Source organism: Crinia signifera, chromosome 9 (assembly GCF_055691185.1).
Source record: "Crinia signifera chromosome 9, ASM5569118v1, whole genome shotgun sequence".
Lineage (NCBI taxonomy): Eukaryota > Metazoa > Chordata > Amphibia > Anura > Myobatrachidae > Crinia > Crinia signifera.
The window spans coordinates 124358223-124381038 of NC_139225.1; the positions used below are offsets into that span (position 1 = coordinate 124358223).

At 46.8% G+C, this 22816-nt stretch overlaps 1 protein-coding gene across 2 annotated transcripts in view; it reads right to left on the bottom strand.

Moving 5' to 3' along the window:
- LOC146035936 (leucine-rich repeat and fibronectin type III domain-containing protein 1-like protein) overlaps window positions 1–18852 on the bottom strand; it is a 425701-nt gene extending 406849 nt beyond the window's left edge. Inside the window, exon 1 of one of the 2 annotated variants that reach the window (XM_083159657.1) lies at window positions 18329–18852. The gene's annotated coding sequence lies outside the window, so the exon portion shown is untranslated. The remainder of the gene's footprint in view (window positions 1–18328) is intronic. The other variant, XM_083159653.1, reaches the window with a different exon arrangement.
- Window positions 18853–22816: the final 3964 nt, after the last annotated feature.

The window sequence follows — 22816 nt, forward strand, 5'->3', positions numbered from 1 at the left end:
TTAGGAGTCAATTGGTTGGTACTTTATCTCTCTTCACTTTATCAGTCTCCAAGGCTTAGTACATATGCCCATAAGAACATTAACTAATTGCTATCCTTACACCGGACCTGGCCACTGATGGCAAAATGTCCTTTATCTGGATAGGAATTGCCTTATTTATACCTATCCCCTCTCTGTATGTTGCTTGTAACATCCCAGTCCTTACACATACGTGTGACACGTACCCAGAGGTGCAGCATGGAGCTATGGCACCCGGAGCAAGCTCCCCCTTGGGCGCTCCAGCATTTCCTTTTGGTGCCACTTCCACATAATGCCCCCAGTAGCGCTGCTTACACAAATAATGTCCCCAGTAGTGCTTACACGTATAATGTCCCCAGTAGTTCTGCTTACACAAATAATGTCCCCAGTAGTGCTGCTTACACGTATAATTTCCTCAGTAGTGCTGCTTATACAAATAATGTCCCCAGTAGTGCTGCTTACACATATAATGTCCTCAGTAGTGCTGCTTATACAAATAATGTCCCCAGTAGTGCTGCTGACACATATAATGTCCTCAGTAGTGCTGCTTATACAAATAATGTCCCCAGTAGTGCTGCTTACACACATAATGACCCCAGTAGTGCTGTTTACACTCATAATGCCCCCAGTAGTGCCAATTGCACATAATACCCACAGGCGCAGGCTGCAGCTTAACATATTGCAGATGTCAGCCATCACAGCCCATGCTGGCATGTTGGCTCTGCAGTACTGGTGGCTGTGATGGCTGTCAGGTGGGGGAGCAATGCTGCTGATTGGATTGCTAACAGAGATCCTATCCACGGCTGATGGAGGGGGGCTTTCAGAGAGGGGCGCCCAGGGGTAATGACCCCCAGAGCCCCCCCCCCCCCCCTAATCTGGCTCTGGGTGAAGCGGTGGGCACAATTACTGCCAGATCAGTTTATTATATGATATTCCTGCTAAGATATAGGCTATTTATTACCATTTATTAATATTGTCTGCAGCACCTGACGCTGTGATGACATTTATATGATAATACGCTTGCCCGCACAGCCCAGATAGCTATGCATTTACATGGTCATTACATCCAAACACCGACAGCATTGCATAGTAATACATTGTCCCTATCATGTCGGAACGGACCTGTTATTGCTCTTACAGTCAGCCACCAGGAATCACTATCGCCAGAATATCTATGTACTAATAAAAGCATGTAACTGGGTATAGGGATCAGAGCTGGATCATCCAATATATAGACAGGGACGGGAGATCGACGTAAGGTAAGCATCGATGGGAACCTGGTCGACAGTAGCAAGGTCAACACGGGTTTTTCACCCTTTTTTTGTGCCGGGTCACTTGGTTCCTATTTTACTATCCAAGTGGACATAGAGTAGGAACAAAATAGTGTGCTAAGTGTAGCGAGGCACCGTGCCCGAAGCATGGCGAGCGCAGTGAGCCATGCCAGGGTACACTGTGCACATACAGTGTCCACAGGCATCTCGCTGACATTCCGAAACAAAAAAAGATAAAACACCGGTTGTGGACCTTGCTACTGTCGACCAGGTTCCCATCGATGCTTACCTTCCGTCGATCTCCCGTCCCTGTCTATCTAAATGCGGAGACCAAGTATAGGCATCTAACTAGACACCGTCGTCCTCTAGTAGTCGACTATGGTATTGTTGACCACTAGACCGTCGATCCAGTATACCATAACCGTGCCATTCATACCAGCACTACACATATAGAGCCGTATAAACATGATCAGCACATACACCACCCAAGCTCACATGGGTGCTTATAAGCAGGGCCAGTATAACAATGGGGCGGATGGAGCTGCAGCACCAGGCCTCCACATAAACATAGACCCATCATCAGGACAGCAGAATGATCACCAGCTGGTCACAAGGTTGGCCATAAATCATAAGTAATACAATTGCATTTCTATTTTATACATTTATGGTTTTTTAGTGTAGAAAAATCTGCGTCATTCCAAGGGTCTTAGAATAGTTGATTTTATTCCTCAATAGTGCAAGGTAAATTAAACATGGCAAATGGGCCGACAGTCCCCCCCCCCCCCCCCTGTCATCTGGTGAATAGACGCTGTGCGCGTGCGCGCAATGTCTATTCCCACAGCAGAGAGGCTGGGGGCTGGCCAGCAGCTTACAGAGCCGCTAGCCATGCCCCCCCCCAGCACCGAAACCAGGGCGTGGCCTCGCAGGGAGGATGGGATTTGTAGGCCACGCCCCATTGCAGCTAAACCACACCCCTAATTTCCCAAATGTCCCTCCTTCCTTGTCTGCAAAGTTGGGTGGTATGATTATAAGTATGACAGATTTGACCATACATGTTTATAAAAGACTGTCGCGTGTAACCACCTTCTGACCTTATGTACTGTCTATCATGTCTGGCTGATAGGAGCTATTGGCTGTAGATAGGGATCGGCGATGATTTTCGGGAAAGGACATGTAGTGACTTGCAGCCTACAGGCTTATATAGGCCAAAATGTCTACCGAATATGTACTGTACTACCATCATCAGATTATCTCTGTGCAACTTGGGTCTAAACATGACTTGCAATTAGATCTGATCAGCTGGTATAGCGCACAGATCATCGTCATATAAATGGGCAATCCATTTTCTTAATTTTAATGTTACATATTTCCATTGATTACATGTCTCTGATGTCGCAGTATTATTTTTATCATCTGTAATATTTCAGAGTTCCCTGTTCAATTATTAAACCAGTCTAAGGTCGTTACAGGCCTGATTTCAATGATTACACAACAGACTCCACGGGAGCACAGCAAGTTATGGGAGAGGAGCGATGGAACCTGGGGGGAGAGTGGAGGAATGATGGAGAGAGACACACACTTATGTACACTGATGAATATTTTACACTACCCAGCAATGGCTTATGTCTCTGAGTCTCCTTGGTGCCAGAAAAAGAGGTGAAAATAAAACTGAACCCTTAGATGCTGCATACGCTGTGCGAAGACATAGAAATAAACTAATAAATATATTACATGCACAAAATGTACATTTATAATGTAGGTGACAGATGGATCTAAGGCTCTGAATGACAGGATCGGTCTCCGTTTCCAGCATAGTCTGTGCATCATGTGCTGTCACTCTGGAAAAGCCTTGCTATCATGGAATGACAATGGAGTGTTACAATACCCCAGTATTCTCATCACCTCTGTGCACCCCCGACTGTCTGCCGTCACTCACAGCACAGGCCGTCAGATGGACGAGTCCATTACACAGAGACCCAGAAACCAACAACACACTCACAAGGAAACCACACACTTTACTGATGCTTCTAAAAATGAAAAGAGTTGATGCAACCAATAAGATTATGTCTATCATTTTCAAGGATGCAGTAGAGAAATGATAGACGGGATCTGATTGGTTTGCTTTAGGCAACAACACCTCTGTTTATTGTAAATGTAACCTTTCCAGTCTAGCTACGCTGTTATTTCCATGCTGCAACCTTTAATCAGTACATGGTGTAAAGAGTAATAATGTAGCGTGACGCATAGCAGCCATGATGTGTGCCACTGGGTGATGGCTATCATGGCTGGGCAAGAGGAGCAGGGAGCTGGCAGTGCTGCTAGAAAAAAAAAAAAAAACAATACAAATGAATGGGCAGCCAGTGATTGGCTGAGCGCTCTCTCAGCCAATTAGCAAACAGCAATTCTTCTGGCAGCTCCTCCTGCCCGGCTCTCCATTCCCCTCATCAGCATCCGCTGCCTCTGTGTCCCCCGCCTCGCAGCATCCCATGCCCACTGCCCGCCTCGCAGCGACCCCCCGTCCGGAGGCAGCACATAACATTTAGCAAATCTTATGAGCAGCCGGTCCGACCTCCTGACTCCGATCCGATGCGCACAGGACTGCGCATCAGGTCGGACGGGGTATATGGACATGCAATTTGACCAGATTTCACTGCCCGATCCATCCGAATCGGGTGAAATTGGGCCCAAATCGCATAGTGTATGGGGACCTTTAGGATGACAAGGAGGCATGTCACAGCTAAGTGGTTATCTTTATATAATCAATTCATAAGATAAGGGGCCAGATGTATGAAGCTTCAGAAAGTGATAGAGCCAATAAGCTCCTTCCTGTCATTTGTCATACCCAGCCTGTAACATAGTAGTTAGGAGCTGATTGAATACCTGTTTAACACTCTCCAATTTATCACTTTTTGAAGATTAACACATCTGGGCCAAAAGCTTATGTTATGGTGTTAATAGTTACTTAGATTTTATCAATGATTCCTCCCTTTACCAACTAAGGGCCTGATTCAAAGATGGCCGCTGCCCCCGTAGTGATGCTACCGGTGGAAAAAAACACCAATCTCTCACATAAAAGTGCAGTCAATTGAATAGCTCCGGAAGATTCTTCCCGGCATTTTTCATGCTGTGCCGAATTAAATTCACCCTGTTACTACATGTTACGCCTAGCTCCTTACCCTCAGGGTGGTGGGGTACCTAGACCTCCCTCCCCCCTGGCCAGGCTACAAGCAAACACTCCTGCCAACCTCACCTTATTGTCTCTGGTACCACTACAAATGGTCACCTCAGCAGCATCTTCTGCTTATAATGCTCCCGTCGGCTATCATTCCCTCCGCTGTAATGTGCGCTGTGTTAGTGGAAGCAGGTGGGCCTGGAGTTTATTCAGCGACCAGGGGTCAACGCCACTGGGGCAAGTAACAGGCAAATGCGTTATAGCTGCCTGAGGACTGGTGCAAAGAAGAAATGCTGCTGAAGAAATCGAGAGATGAAATGACTTTGTTTTCATAGCGGCGTGCCCCTTTATGCAAAACGTTTCACAGAATACTGTAAGTAACTATTACTATTAATTCTTTTGTTTTGCTAATATTTTGGGGGAATTGATAAATAGTTTGCAACAACAGCATCACTTTCAGGGAAACAAGCAAATAGCTTTTCAGGAGGAGAAAAAAATCACTAGAATGAGTCTGTTACCTGTTACAAAGCCAGGCGGTGAGTAATGACCCATAAAGTCAGAACACAACATAACTGTACCCATTATTGTCATTCATTTCTAAGGTGCCAACATAATCTGCTGCAGTGTGCGATGCTAGATTATTAGCGCACACAGAAAACTAGTAATGGCTTCTCTCTGTTCGTCAGGCGGAAGGACGACATTCTTTGGTCGTAACGGCATCTCGTAATATATGCAGGAAAAGGGATCGGGCGTAAGAACGGATTCAGACCTGATCGCTGATCTGCAGATTCACAGATGCTATGAGTAGTTAGCTGCCGCCCAGACAGAAAGGAAATCTGCCCTGTGCAAATCTGCGCGAGAATTGCGAATGGATCCCTATTCGCTATTTTCTGCAAATCCATACGCAGTTCACTCACCAGAGAAGGATTTTCCCATGCAAATGTAACTCCGATCCTTCCGCAACTCTGCAACAGAGACAGACTGATCAACACCGGCGCTGATGTAACACCCCCTCCCTTAAAACACCTGGGCGTTTATACGGACACTACTAGAAAATGTGCGGATACCACCCCAAAATGCCAACTTCCTATCAGTCAAATTGCGAGGGGATTGCAATTAGATATTTTTGCTATTGATCAGTGTTGATCAGTCTGTCTCTGTTGCAGAGTTGCGGAAGGATCGGAGTTACATTTGCATGGGAAAATCCTTCTCTGGTGAGTGAACTGCGTATGGATTTGCAGAAAATAGCGAATAGCCATTCATTCGCCATTCTCGCGCAGATTTGCACAGGGCAGATTTCCTTTCTGTCTCGGCGGGAGCTAACTACTCATAGCATCTGTGAATCTGCAGATCAGCGATCAGGTCTGAATCCGTTCTTACGCCCAATCCCTTTTCCTGCATATATTACGAGATGCCGTTACGACCAAAGAATGTCGTCCTTCCGCCTGATGAACAGAGAGCAGCCATTACTAGTTTTCTGTGTGCGCTAATAATCTAGCATCGCACACTGCAGCAGATTATGTTGGCACCTTAGAAATGAATGACAATAATGGGTACAGTTATGTTGTGTTCTGACTTTATGGGTCATTACTCACCGCCTGGCTTTGTAACAGGTAACAGACTCATTCTAGTGATTTTTTTCTCCTCCTGAAAAGCTATTTGCTTGTTTCCCTGAAAGTGATGCTGTTGTTGCAAACTATTTATCAATTCCCCCAAAATATTAGCAAAACAAAAGAATTAATAGTAATAGTTACTTACAGTATTCTGTGAAACGTTTTGCATAAAAGGGCACGCCGCTATGAAAACAAAGTCATTTCATCTCTCGATTTCTTCAGCAGCATTTCTTCTTTGCACCAGTCCTCAGGCAGCTATAACGCATTTGCCTGTTACTTACCCCAGTGGCGTCGACCCCTGGTCGCTGAAGAGACTCCAGACCCACCTGCTTCCACTAACACCACGCACATTACAGCGGAGGGAATGATAGCTGACGGGAGCATCATAAGCAGAAGATGCTGCTGTAGTGGTACCAGAGACAATAAGGTGAGGTTGGCAGGAGTGTTTGCTTGTATCCTGGCCAGGGGGGAGGATGGTCTAGGTACCGCACCACCCTGAGGCAAAGGAGCTAGGCGTAACATGTAGTAACAGGGTGAATTCAATTCAGGGCGGCATGAAAAAAAGTGCCGGGGATCTTCTGGGGCTATTCAATTGACTGTGCTGTTATGTGAGAGATTAGTGATTTTTGTCACTGGTAGCATCACTACGGGGGTGCGCCCCCCCTGTGCCCCCTCTTCAACTCTCACTACAAGGGGGGACAACAATGTGCCTCCTCAGTGTCAGGACCAGGGTGTTGCACTAACAAGTGCAGAATCAAACTCCTTTCCTTGTGTAGGAGTCGGCGCTGCACCCCAGAAGTGATAAAAACAGGGGTGTGGGCCACAAGACCATTGTTCTAACCCACGTAGCCACGGCCCTCCACACCGGGTGTCTATAAAGGTAGAGATACCACTGCTCACAACTTAGCCGGTGTTTAGGTGCAAGAACCGGCATTCTCTGACATTGTTTGCGCTACACTAATTGCAGAACATAGCATTGTGACACCAGGAGAGGTGGGAGAAGAAATACACTGGTCAGGAATAAACTCTCAATGGAATAGGTCCGGGCCTCCTTCCTGGCGATATTCATATCACATTGAATTGATTTAACCCCACCATCGACATAATGTCTGCCTACAATGCAATTTTATCCTAAACCTAATGCATATTCTAATTGTAACCTAACCCTAATGGTATACGGTCGACATTGAAAAGGTCAACACGCATCTGGTCGACCACAGAAGTTTGACAGGCCTTAGGTCGACACATGAAAAAGGTTGACATGGCGTTAGGTCATTAGGTTCACACGAACATTAGGTTAACATTGGGCAAGTCGACGATCAAAAGGTCGACATGGGGTTTTCCTGGGTTTTTTTGAGCCGACGTGTGCCGACAGGCGGTATTTCATGCCCTACCATCCACTAGGGCGTGGTGGGAGAATATAATAGTGTACCGAGTGTAGTGAGGCACCCTGACCGACTCATGGCGAGTGCAGCAAACCATGCGAGGGGACGCGGTGCAACGATAAGATGTCCATGTTGACCATGTCGACATTCGGGACAAAAAGGTGAAAACCCCATGTCGACCTTTTGACTGTCGACCTCTCCAATGCTTGTGTTGACCTTTTGACCCGGCCGACCTAAGGCCGTGTGGACCTTTTTGATGTGTCCCCCTAAGGCCTGTCGACCTTCTGTGGTTGACCTAATGCATGTCAACCTTTTCAATGTCGACCTAATGATCCACAGCCACCCTAATGTGTTGACTTTCCGGCTGTCAACATGGTGAATTCCGACATATCAAATGTCTATATTCTATGTTCTATCAGTATGCCGTCATTTTGCGTGTTGACGTGATGGCTGCCTGCCCCCACAGAGGATATGTCTGCAGACAGGCTGCATAGAGCCAAGATGGAGACTTTGCTGACACAGAGCATAATCCAACCTCCAGTCCATGCTGTACAGCCATGTCTTTGCAATAACCGTATCTCCTCTGCAGTGTGAACAAATTATTTCCACAAATGTCCTCATGAGAGACACCGAGCGCTCCTATGACAGTGCCCGTCCCCGGGCCTTCTGCATTCCAGCAGCGTGGGCACCATGAAATATCTCTCTATATATGTGAGTTTGTCAAAAGATACCTATCTAAGCAGAAGCATTTATGGGGTGGCATCACCATCCATCCTGACAATCCCTGCTCTTGTCTGGAGCTCGGAGTGACAGATGTCCCTTCACGCCATTATAAGTGTGGACTCCATATTTTTAATGCCCATTGAACAGCAACAAGATGAAATGTAATCTTAACGTTGTATTTGCTGAATACATTTATAGCAGACTTTCAGTATGGAGAATGTCACGTCTGTACATTTATGTGTGCTGGTAAGTATAGATGTGACGGTCTATGTATTGAGGGCTGTGAGAGAAGGAGAGGGAGGGTGGGAGACAGCTACTGATGCTGTGTTATGTGAGGGGGGTGGTATGTATTAATATGTCCTAAGAATACACATGTCTGTGGGGTGAGTAGGTGTCTCTGTGCATGTGAGAGGGGGCGGTGTGGCCATGACTAGGCTGTGTGTGATTGTGATAAATAATAGGGATATTTATATCATACATTGGGGCTATATGGAGGGGGCTGCATGCATCGTATTAGTCATTATGGACAGATCAGGCGGATGGCTATTGCTCTGTATAAAGCCATTTAATTGCCCATGTTTATCTATAGCTGTCGACACCGTGTAATTAGTCGGTATGTGCACAAGAAAGAGTAAAAGGAATGAAGAGGATCGGCAACGAGGAGATAAGTATAGCGAAACGAGAGGGGGAGAGGACGCAGCGGCTGAGGTGGGCAAGCATTAGAACTGTATAACTATAACGGGATACGGCCATTGGATCACCAGCAAGTTGTTAGACAGTCATTAAGTCGACATGCATTTAGGTTGACATGTGTCTAGGTCGATATGCAGGAAGGTCGACATGAGTCTAGGCTGACATGGGTTCCGTCGACAGAGTCATTCGGTCGACATGGGTTAGGTCGACAGTCAAAAAGGTCGACATGTGTTTGTGCCGACAGGCGGTATTTCATGCCCTACCATTCACTAGGGCGCGGTGGGAGAATAAAATAGTGTGCCGAGCATAGCAAGGCACCGAGCCCGGAGCCATGTGAGGGGACGAGGTGCACTTTAACCTGTGTCCATGTCGACTGTGACATTGACTGTCGACCTAACCCATGTCGACCCAATGACCCTGTGGACCTTATCACCCTGTCAACCTAACCCATGTTGATCTAGACTCATGTCGACCTTCCTGCATGTCGACCTAAACACATGTCGACCTAATGGTGTCAACTTAATGACTGTCTAACAACTTGCTGGTGACCAACTGATCTACTGATCAACTGATCACTATAACTGGGTGAATTTAAGAAACTGAGGCTCTAGAACTAAAGGGGCCTAAAAAAGGGGCGATGCACTGAGCGTTCCAGAGCGCTGCAAGATCGCTCAGCACACAGCGATTTGTCAGTGAGTTATATTAAAGATGGGATGTTGCTATGGGCAACAATCAGATTCTATCTATTATATTCTAGAAGGTGCTAAATAAAAAGAGATACTGTAGTTTCTATAGATTTTAAATTGATTGCCCATAGCAACAAAAAAAAAAAAGAGTGGCCATGCGCTGTAAGTTGAAACCAATAAAACAGGGTTCAATTAAAGTTTTTTATTATTATTATTATTATTATTATTATTATTATTATTATTATTATTATTATTATTTTCCACTTCAATTTAGTTTAAACTTTATTTTCCATCAAAGCTGCAATCAGGAGTGGCTACACTCAATCCTCACGATCAAAAAATGTAAATCCCAAGATTGACCACGCTAAAGAGAAAATAATATATATTTTTTTAAATGGCATAAAATACCTACATGATAATTATAATCTTCATAAAACAGACTCAATAAGACGATTGCTCCAGCTCAGGGAAGAAATTAATAATGGAATGTAAAGTATCTAACCGTCAATCCGGTTAGTAACAAGTCTACTTATTAATGCAGGAATCCGTCATGCACGGTTCACGTCCACTTGTAATGATGCGATTAGTTAATCCTGATCAATTAGTGGTCAAAGATACTGTCCGACACCGTCAGCAATTATTAGACAGTCATTATATCCAGTTGTTAGTGACAGTTAGTATGCAGCTACCACTGTGCGCACAGTGAAGAAGTATTATGCTTTCTGCAGGGCAATTAGTAGCTTACAAATGCATCCACCTTCAGTATTGTACCCAAACACGTCTCCTGGCTGGTTAGCAGGTGTAGAAGAAAAGGAACCTGGGCTAACGCGTTTCTCCGCCTACCGGTCTCAACCCATCTTCTATCGAACTCCCTTAATAGTAATCAAACCCCGTAGAGCAGGCATGTCCATCGTTGGCCCTCCAGATGTTGTGAAACTAGACATCCCAGCATGCTTTGCCACAGTTTTACTATTAGAGAATGCTAAAACTATTGCAAAGCATGCTGGGATGTGTAGTTTCACAACATCTGGAGGGCCAACGTTGGACATACCTGCCTTAGAGGGAGATAAAAGTGGACAGAGATAAAGTACTAGCTGCCATGTTACCGGCTGTGTTTAAAAAATGAGTTAGTAGATGGCTAGTTGGTACTTATCTCTCTTCATGGCTTAGTACATAGACCCCAGATTGACTGAAATCGGTCATCTTTCAAATGGATTGATGTTCCTGTTTATGGTCATGGTGAACATGGTGACTACCGTTGATAATCACTTGCCTTATTGCCATTATGGTACCCATTTATGGCAACCATAACGATGGTCATCCCTAATTCAATACTGTATGGGTGTTTATTTATAGGAGGTAAGTTTATTTGGGAGAAGCCCAATATCCCAGAGGGCATTTCCACATCCGCTGTTACACGGGCCCATCTGCTTTTACACAGAAATAGAGGCTCGGACCACCGACAGAAGATGTACAGCATTATGGACGGCACAGAAAGTTGCAGCCTATGGTGCCAAAATATTTAAACCCTGGTCTTTTGTACACGCAGAGTCTGAATAAAATATACATGAACTTTAAAAGGATATTCAATGAAACGGAAAGTACAGTAGAAGAGCACTCACGTAGAAACGGTGTGTCAGCAACTACAAGTTCTCCCAATAAAAGGTTTGCACAGGAAAATTATAAGCTGCTTTATTTAAGGACACGGTGCAACTAGCAGGTCACCAATCGCAAATAGGACCAGATATTAAATGTCATTATTCTAGGGCAATCTAATCTATCGCTTCATGGCTTTCTGTAGCTCATCCCAATCCTGCCAACCTCAATAGGCTGTTGTATGACACATTATATAAGTGTTCAGCCAGCAAGCACATAGCTGTAACATATATTGCCACGGTAAGAGATATAAAAGGGCCCTGGGCAGAAATCATGGTTGGGCCCTTGGCGCGATGAATGTTGGACCGGACTAAGGAAGTCCTTCTGCTTTGATCGCTCTCCTGTGCGTTCGCACAGAGGAGCGATGTTGTGCAACGGAGCATGCGCTTTGATCGAGCTGGCGTGGCAAATTGGTTATTCGCCGGCCTGTTCACACCTAGCAGGGCAGACTCGTGTGACCGCACACTGCAGTCACGCCCATGGGAACGCCCAGCGTTTCATGGGCGTTCCCATGGAAATTTACTGGTGACGCGGGTGCGGGCAGCTGATGTCAACTGACAGCCCTCTTCCCTTCCAGGGACGCCGCACCAGAGAGTGTCTTAGATCTACGAACACTAAAGAAATCATTCAATGGACGGCGACCATTGAATGATTTCTGCCTCACACACAAGCTGCGAATGGATCTTTATGCTAAACATCCATTCACATGCGTGCGCAGCTGTGCAGGTCAACCAGAATGATCCCCTAAGTGCAATTTGCCTCATTGACAGCTATATTGCACAGCACAGCTGCAGGTCAGCTAGATCATACAGGCACTTTACACAAACCATCTTTTGTTTTACTGTAATTTACTAGTTAAAAGCCCACCGAAATGATGGCTTCTGCAATGCACTTTAACTTTGAGCTGTGACCGTTTTTACTTTCACTTTGAGCTGTGACAGTTTTTTGAAAAAAAAAAAAAACCTGTCCACCCCATCCCCAGTCCCTACGGAGGCATCAATTACCCCCCTTATCCCCCCCCCCGGGGAGTGCGGGGATCCGATCCGGGCAGCGGGGTCCCTGTAGCGCTGGCAGGCAGGTGGGCCCTGTGGCGGATGGGAACTAGTAGTGCTACCCATCTGCTGCAGGGACCCCGCCGCTGACTTCACATACGCTGCAGGGACCCCCTGCCTGCCAGCGCTACCAGTCCCCACTGCCTGCCACCCACCTGCCACCGCAGCAGTGGGGTGGCGGGTGTGGGGGCCCAAGGGCGACCGCCCCTGTCGCCCCATGGCTAATCTGCCACTGCAGCGCTACTGTACGACTCGCTGTTCCTCATTATTACATAGTAGACTGCGAATTTGCAGACTATTGCGAATGAGTTCCCAATGGCTCCATTGGGAGACTCTTTTCATTCCTGGGCAGCAGCCATACTTGCTAACACTAGCAGGTCTGTAGCCTAGAAAATCACAATTGCAACTGCGTACACACATGAATTAGGCTTGTGTCCACAAACCCAGAGCCATCTGCATAAGCCAGTGCAGCTCAGCGAGCAGCTATCAGAGTGCAGGCACCAGAGGTAATTGCAGTATGAGTTGGTTTTGACAGATACATCCGAAATCTAGGAGCCAGCAAAAGAAAAAAAAGAAAAAATAAGGGGCTAGAAGACAACACACGTTGACCTTACACTATAGACAATTTTAGAAAGCTGAGATACATGGGCTGCCAAGTATAATATACACTTGGTACTAAGTATATTATACAATCATAGCTAGTTACCAAATCTATTATGTACTACCATAACCGGAGACAAGTATAAAATGCACAGCACACGTCCTGTGATAGCTAATAAGCCATGCCGGTTCTGAACTCTAATATGCCAATCCATAACTGCTAGTCTGCTACAGGTATAATATCCAGTGCCGTATCTGGTGTCTATCTAATATGCGCTATATCAATATAAGCCATATCTGGTGGTATTATAAGCAAAACTACATCTAGTGCTAGTCTAACATGCAGAGCATTACCTGTGTTTACTGTAGCAGACCTATACCTGGACCAGAAGAGAGAATACAGCCCTATACCTGGTGTTCAGTTCCTTACCTAGTGCTCATTCTACAGCACACAGATATGTCTGGCACCCAGCACAACATGCAGAACCACATCTGATACAAAATATAACATGCATATTGTACATGAATCTAATATGTCTGGAATCCATTATAACCAATCCTGTTGTGGGGGAGAAAAGGCCACAAGCAGCAAACAATGGCACACTGATTGAAATGCATTCAGTACTCCAAGCACCAGTGCCCCAAGCATCAGTACTCCAAGCACCAGTGCCCCAAGCATCAGTACTCCAAGCACCAGTGCCCCAAGCATCAGTGTCCCAAGCACCAGTGCCAAAAGCATCAGTGTCCCAAGCACCAGTGCCCCAAGCACCAATACCCCAAGCACCAGTGCCCCAAGCATCAGTGCCCCGAGCACCAGTGCCTAAAGCATCAGTACCCCAAGCACCAGTGCCTAAAGCATCAGTATCCCAAGCACCAGTGCCCCAAGCATCAGTGTCCCAAGCACCATTGCCAAAAGCATCAGTGTCCCAAGCACCAGTGCCGCAAGCACCAGTACCCCAAGCACCAGTGCCCCAAGCACCAATACCCCAAGCACCAGTGCCCCAAGCATCAGTGCCCCGAGCACCAGTGCCTAAAGCATCAGTACCCCAAGCACCAGTGCCTAAAGCATCAGTATCCCAAGCACCAGGGCCCCAAGCACCAGTACCCCAAGCACCAGTGCCTAAAGCATCAGTGCCTCAAGCACCAGTGCCTAAAGCATCAGTGCCCCAAGCACCAGTGCCTAAAGCGCCAGTGCTACATCTCATCCCACCTGCCTATATGAAAACTGCTGCTCCCCTGTAAGTACCCCATCTTGCTCTGCAAATCTACTGCATTTGCTTTAGTGGAAATAATGGTATATGGGCTTTGTAAATTACCTTCAGAGAATCATCTATATATGTCTAGTGTCAGTTTGGGTATCTCCGAAAAAACTGCCATCTGTTGGCAGCAAGTGAAACTACATCTCTTTCTCTCTCAAACATGCACAAACACAGAGGCAATCACAGGGTAGCAGACAAGCTTTCGAAGCATTTGCTTCAAGTGGGTTTACTAGTTTAGTATAACTGAGCTTTGTAATTGATATCACTAAAAAGCATTGTTGTTTATGCCCCAGCAAAGGTATTTTGGAAAGTGTATTTGTTTATACTTCAGCGAGAAGATTTAATTAGCATACAGTTCTATGGGAATCTTTTTAGCCAATACAATGCAGATAATCCATCAGGAACCTTGCCCATTTCTTGCTAATACCACATGAAATGTTTTACTACAATCTGGAATTGTGCACAGCCGAACAACAGGAACCTCACGCTTAATGGAATCATCAGTCCTACACTACATTAGCCACCAAAATGCTTGCTGCATTTGATGTTGGCAGCATCCCACGTCAATCACCAGAATGCTGGCAGTATACCAGGTCAGTCACCAGAATGCCAATGTAATCCCATATCAGTCACCAGAATGCCATCAGAATCCCACATCAGTCACCAGAATGCCAGCTTAATCCCACATCAATCACCAGAATGCCATCAGAATCCCATGTCAGTCACCAGAATGCCGTCAGAATCCCACATCAGTCACCAGAATGCCGTCAGAATCCCACATCAGTCACCAGAATGCCGTCAGAATCCCACATCAGTCACCAGAATGCCGTCAGAATCCCACATCAGTCACCAGAATGCCGTCAGAATCCCACATCAGTCACCAGAATGCCGTCAGAATCCCACATCAGTCACCAGAATGCAAGCTTAATCCCACATCAATCACCAGAATGCCATCAGAATCCCATGTCAGTCACCAGAATGCCGTCAGAATCCCACATCAGTCACCAGAATGCCGTCAGAATCCCACATCAGTCACCAGAATGCTGTCAGAATCCCACATCAGTCACCAGAATGCCGTCAGAATCCCACATCAGTCACCAGAATGCCGTCAGAATCCCACATCAGTCACCAGAATGCCGTCAGAATCCCACATCAGTCACCAGAATGCCGTCAGAATCCCACATCAGTCACCAGAATGCTGTCAGAAACCCATAGCAGTCACCAGAATGCTGTCAGAATCCCTCATCAGTCACCAGAATGCCGTCAGAATCCCACATCAGTCACCAGAATGCCGTCAAGTACAAGAAAGTATTGGTTAGGGGCATTGTTTTGTTTGATTACTTTTATGCCAAATAATTATTCAAATATTGACTTGACTGTATGAAACCACATGCACCCTAGACTAACCACACCCATAGGTGTTCAGGCAAAGCCCATTTACTATTGCAGTACATTTTTGGAAGAGCATGGACCATTTACGTGAATTTACTCCCAAGGCCAAAAATTGCCATACAGTATCTCATCTATTCCTAACGCCGGCCATACATCAATAAAACCATTCATCTGGTTGGCTGGTTAGGACACAAATCTGGTAATAGATGGGAGCAAATGACAATTGGCCATTTGCTCCTAAGCATCGTAAACAGTTAAAAATGGTAGTTTAAACAAATTGATGAAATCTGTTTGCATTAACCAAGGAACCGGTTTTGTCTGCTTTCCGGCATTTGGGAATAAAGGGTGTGATGTGCCGTTCCCACAATGTTTTAACTCTGGCAGTGACACCCAATCTCGCACCATTCCCAGAGTGGTTTCAGCCCAAATTTGCAATCCATGTCCCCATGGGGCAGCAACTGCTTTGTGCGAAATTGTGCCGCCGTAGAATGTGCCCACTGCCGTGATGATTCGCACCTGATATATAATTGCTGATAATAGGATTGACCCCTAATAATACCTGCACCATGCATATATATGAGAAATATCAACTGTACCACACAATTATATGTTGAACTCCCATCTCACCGGTTCTATGCAACTCAATATATTACCCATACCCACAAGTCAACTGTCCCACACCAACGTAAAAATGTCATTTAATTCAGTTGTCACAGTTATGCAATCCCCAAACATGAGCTGTACACGGCGTATGTCCTCCCCATAAATATACAGCCATACATAGTGTATTCATAGCTGAGACCTAAGTCACCTATTCCAATTACTTGTGACACCCTAACCTTAATGACACATACAACTGTGTTATCATTTTGTCTTAGCTGTGATCCTCACAATGTCAGCTGTCCCACACAATGCTTTGTGATCCCCAATGACATAATATCTACATGTTTTATGCACTTCACCTGCTCGCTCCCACCAGTCTATTTAACCACCCCAATAAAAGCCATGTGACTCCCCTCCACCATACATTATCTGCCCCAGGCGAATGCTATGAGATCACATAACCTGAATCAATAAATGTATATGTAACACTGCCATAGCCTGCGTGCTGTGCGCTACAGTCTACAGGATACTGTGTGATAATTGAAAACACATTACATACTGTATACATATAGAGAGAGAGAGAGAGAGAGAGAGAGAGAGGGAGAGAGAGAGAGAGAGTATGTGTGTGTGTATGTATGTGTGTGACCATTCCAGTCGTCCTTATACTTCTAAATTAATATTGTATCATTTGGCTGCTTATGGCTTCATAGAAGCAGGTTTTACATAGAGGTCTTGCTGGCAGTAATCCTACATAAGTGTATTTTATATCTGCATGCTATGTGTAAGACTGAACAAAGTGCAGCTACAATTATATATATATAGGGCAGGTAATGATGTAATTCGGCACACACCTATACACCCTATAGGAATGCAGCCGGTACCCCAGGTCTGAGCTCATGGATCAATCAGGAATCTCCTGAAGTGGGAACACAATCTGCTGCTTAGCCGGAAAATATGGCTTTTAGGTGGAAGTGTTTAATTCGCTTCTGTACAGTAATGCATCTCTTATAATATATGTGTGACTGTCTCTTCCTGTACATGTCTCTTATTCTGGCAGTCCCTTGCCATGTATCTTTGACTGTCTTTTCCATGTATATGTGACAGTCACTCTGTACATGTCTCTGCCATGAATCTGTGACTGTCCCTCTGTAGCTGTCTCTTATTCTGGCAGACTCTTTCCATGTATCTGTGACTGTCCCTCTGTAGCTGTCTCTTATTCTGGCAAACTCTTTCCATGTATCTGTGACTGTCCCTCTGTGTCTGTCTCTTATTCTGGCAGACTCTTTGCATGTATCTGTGACTGTCCCTCTGTAGCTGTCTCTTATTTTGGGAGACTCTTTCCATGTATCTGTGACTGTCCCTCTGTATCTGTCTTCTGTATCTGTCTCTTATTCTGGCAGACTCTTTCCATATTTCTGTGACTGTCCCTCTGTAGCTGTCTCTTATTCTGGCAGACTATTTCCATGTATCTGTGACTGTCCCTCTGTATATGTCTTCTGTAGCTGTATCTTATTCTGGCAGACTCTTTCCATGTATCTGTCCCTCTAAATCTTCTTCTCTCTCTCTCTTTAAAGTCTCTTACTAACCAGTAACCAGCCATCTCTTGCAATATATGGATTCCCCATGCACTACAATGGGGATGTGAGATAAATGGGTGCATCTCTTGCAATGATACTGGGATTGTCCTAAGAGTCTTTGCTTTATAGAACGTTTCCCAGGTTAGTACTGTAGGTGGGCAGTATTGCAGTTCTTAACGACAATTGTGTGTATTAATGCTGGCTACTGATACTGGAATAAACAACTAATGTATCTTTATTGCTTTAATTCTCTCTGCTGCTCAGATCTCTCATTGGGAAGAGTTCCAGCAGGCCTGCTAGCCCAGAGGAATGGGGTGCATGTCAGAGATATGGGGTACAAGGGAGCCCAGCATATAACAGCCCATTCGCTATACTATTCCCCACCCTCCAAAGCCTCGCTTGCTGCTCTTATTCGCTGCAATGCAACTTTAGGTCCCCATTAGGAGCATCTACGGTGCCTTGCATTAGCTAAGGTGCAGCTTCTTACCAGCAGGGCTGGGAGGCTGATCCCTGCCACCACAACATACTTTCTGTAAGCAGCATAATGTAGCTTTGTCATTCAGGATAGGGCACATGATGACCTCTGACTGGCACATAAAGCAATGTTGCAGGATAATGGGATGGTTACCTGGCTCTGCTGCTGCTGCTGGGTGTCTCTTGCAAGAGGGTGCTCCTAATAATCCGGAGTTGGATGGGAGATGTAGGCTCATGCACTTCGATTTATTCCACAGATCTCCAGGTGTCCAATCCTCTTACACCAATAGTGCCCCCTAACAAGCAGATAACCCAGGGCACAGCTGGCCTCTAGGCATGCAGGAGTGAGGGACTGGAGGGGAGCCCACCTGAGAGGTAACATTCCAGAAGCAAAGCCAATGTGGGGGGTTCTTCTCCTATGGCATCCCAGCACTGGTACTTGTAATCCAAGGTAAGGCTGGCATAGGGGGGTGGTGGCACAGGGTGCCAGCTGGCAAGCAGCCTCCTCTTCCCTCTATGGCTGTGAATGAGAAAGAGTTGTGTGTCTGTCTCTTTCTCTCTCTCTCCTCTGTCTCTTTCTGGCTGTCTCTCTCACTCTCTCCCCAGTCTCCCTTACATACTGCAGCTCCTTCCCAGCCCCAGCTCTGTGCATCCAGCGATCCCTTCCCTGCTCAGCAACACGCAGCCACGCCCCCTGCCGTGACGTCACCTGCCACTCAGCCCCAGTAGCAGCAGTATCTCTCCACATGCACTGCTCCCGTTATGTGTGATTGCAGAACATGAGTATTATCATACATGTAATGCACGATGTATGTGCATAGTGTGTGCCTGCTTATAGTTCCCTCTGCACGCCCATTGTGTCATCTCACAGTACTGATTTTCAGAACTACAGTGAGACATGCCCAGATAACACGATAGGCATGCAAAGGGGATTCTCTCTATAGTCCATATTACATACAATATACAATGACACACATATAACATAGGTGAGGAATTGGTTCCTGTAACTCATAGCAAAGCAGCCTGTCAGAGCTGTGTTATCTTGCCTCACGCCTTGGGCCAGATGCACCAAGCTTCAAAAAGTGATAAAATGAAAAGTGATAAACCACCGGCACACCTCCCAACTGCATACCTCCGAGGGACTATGTCAGGGTTGCCGACTTTTAAATGCTTCTCTCCGGGAGAAGCCCGGAGAGGAGACTTTCCTTACCCGGTCGGGGGCGGGGCTTGACTGTGACGTCATTAAGCTCCGCCCCCATTACGGGAAATAGGAGCAATTACTGATCTCCATGGAGGGGGCGGGGCTAAAATGACACGATTGTGCCATTTTAGCCCCGCCCCCTCATCTGAGACCCGCGGATTGCGGCATTTACATGCTGCGATTCCGGGGACTCAGGGGGGTCCCCCAGATTCCGGGAGGGTTGCCCACCCTTCCGGGGGGCCGGGAGGGGGACCCGATTTTCGGGAGACTCCCGGGAATTCCGGGAGGGTCGGCAACCCTGGACTATGTAAAAACCACACTCTCGGACTAAACCCCGGACCGGACATCAAAATCTGCAGTCCGGAGCTTGTAGTGTCCCGTCCCGCGGTGTCTTATCCAGGGGGTTCCTGTGATAGCTATCATCAGGGGGCAGAGCCGGGGGTGCTGTGGGTACAGCTGTCCTGGGCCCCAGCCTCTGGAAGGGCCCGGGCAGCTCATTTTGCCCAAAGCAAACATCCCCCACCCCCTGACTGCCTCCGCTGCCTTTTTCTTCAATGCAGGATGCCGGCAGCCAATAAAATGCTGCACTAGCTTTTGAGCCAATCAGAGCTTGTGTACCATTAGCCATTCAGAGCAGCTGCCATTACACAAGCTCTGATTGGCTCACCAGCCAGTGCTGCATTATAATTGGCAGCTGGAATCCTGCATTAAAGAGGGTGCCGGATGGGGTCCCGACAGTCGGGATCCTGACAGGCATTCACCCGACGTCGGGATCCCGACAGGCATTCACCCGACGTCGGGATCCCGACTGTCAAAACACAGACGCCCGTCGGTTATTTTCCCTCGTGGGGGTCCACGACCCCCATAGAGGGAGAATAGAATAGGTGGTTCGTGCCCGCAGCGTGGCAAGCGCAGCAAGCCCGCAAGGGGCTTTGTTGCACTGGCCATGCTGTCTGGGTCCGGCCAGTCGGGATTCCGTCGTCGGGCTAAAGACTGTCGGGATCCCGACTGTCGGACCCCTATACCACACCCATTGAAGAAGCCTGTGCTTCGGGACCTGCAGCAGGAGTCGGGCGGTAAGTGAAGGGATGGGAGGTGCCTAGACTGGAAATCATTCCCGAGCCCCAAAATTCCTAGTGGCAGCCCTGTCAGGGGGACAGGGGTGAGGGGAGATTACAGCCTCCCCCTGTGGTCTGGACCGTCCATTTTTTGCTACATGCCCGGACCATACAGGGAGACTTTATTCTCCCCCTCCTCCTCTCCCTGGTGACAGGTGTCACAGGCAGCCCCCCGAACAGGACACCCCCGGACCGGACGCTACAAGCTCCGGACTGCAGTTTTTGATGTCCGGTCCGGCGGTCTTGTCCCGGTCCGGTTTTTACCCATACCCTACCTCCCAACTGTCCTGCTTTTCGTGGAACCATCCCAGGGCTGGCAGTGTCCTGCTGTGTGTGTGTTTGGGTGTGGAGGGGGGGAGGCAATTGGGAGTCCCCCCTTCCAGGTGAGGCAGAGGGGCTGGCAGCATGGCCAGCAGTTTACACAGCGCTGGCCATGCCCCGCTGTGTAAACTGTTCAATGGAACAGTCAATATATGGGCCAGTGTGTACCCAGCTTTAATTTACCTGCAGCTATATCTGGATGGATCAGGCATCATGTTCTCCATACACACTCCCCGATTCGATGTGACTGATTATGCCCAACCAGGGGAGCTGTTAATTCTCCTCTCCTGGGGTGAGATGTTCCAAACAAAAATTGATGTAAAAACCCAGTTTTTAGTTTTTTTTACCACATCTTCATATGCAGCAAAGCCCCGCTGCCGGAGCTTTGGACACTACTTTGTTCTCCCACCACACCCTAGTGGATGGTGGGGCATGAAATACCGCCTCTGGGCACATGTTGGTTCCCAAACAAATGTGAAAAACCTCATGTCGACCTTCCCCATGTCAACCTAATTCTTGTATCGACCTAATGACCATTTTGACCCAACCCATGTGACATGGGTCATGTCGACATTCAGTCATGTCGACCTAGTGTTGTCGACCTAATGCTTGTAGACCTAGTTGCTGTCTATCCAATGATCCCATTCCCTTCACATTATGCCACACAGTGCCCAAAATGCATACTGTATGTATTTGAATGACACTGGCGTTAAACATGGCATGAGTGGTGACAGCCTTGGTCTATCCTGCGTAATACAACTGATGACAGCTGACGGGTGGTCACTAGTTTGTGTAGCATGGTAGTATTACTAATTATTCCTTGACATTATATACACCTCTGTATGTAGCTTCAGTCCTGAAGACTGTAAAAATTAATGGATAACTGCAAATACCAATAATGTGCTGTAACCTTTAAAATTCAATTAAAAATAGTTCGCTGTTCACGATGAATGAAAACACACATGCGTACATTGCAGACAGTCTCCCTTCTGGCAAACTGATCCAATTTCCTGTTCCTAAGCAGCTTTGTGTGGTTCAGGTGGATATGGCATATGTACCTCCCAACTGTTCCGCTTTTCCCACGACCACCCCGTTTTTGGGGGCGGTCCTGTGTCCCGCTTGGGGCTGGCAGTGTCCCTGGGTGTTGGGGGGGGGGGGGGGGCAACAATTGGGAGACCTACCTGCTCTATTCAGAGAGGCAAAGGGGCTGTGGGCATGGCCAGCAGCTTACACAGCGCTGGCCATGCTCCCGTAGTGATGGAAAATGGGGGCATAGCGTGCAACCTTGACCTGATTTCAGAATAGGAAATGTCGGGAGGTATGGCTATGGGGTAAATTTAGTAAAATGGCAGTTCCGTTGCCCATAGCACCCAATCAGATTCTATCTGTTATCTTCTAGAAGGTAATAAAAAAATAATAATAAGAATTTGCTTGGTTGCTTCATACTTCTGCATCACACTGGGGCTTATTGGTGCAGTCAGAGTACATTATCCAACACAGGTCATAACAATCCGATCAATTTGATTTTCGTACCAACTGTCAAATAGCCAGTAACGTGTTGGCAATGTGGCACATTCTCTTACACATTCTATCAGACTAGTTATAAGCCTGTAAAAATTACAGCTTCGTTTTGAACTGTGACAGTTTTCAGCCCACAAACTCGCCACCCCCAGACCCTACAAACTCGCCACCCCCAGACCCTATCGGCACGTGCCTCCAATCTCTGTCTTCACTGCTACCTCTCTCCATATCCAGTAAGTTGACAACAGATCAGTGTCCCTAATCTGTTATTAGCAGTGCTGCTGAGTGTTTTAATGATTATATACATTTTGTTATTTCATGTTGTGCTCTAAATTTCCCTACTCTGCCAGATGGTCCAGAAGCATCAAGAATGTCTAGGATTCCTACAATATGCCCAGAAGCAGGGTGATCTGAAGGTACAGTCACACTGGGCAGCTGCCCAAGGTCCCACAATTCAAGGGTCCTCCCAGTCAAGGCAGGT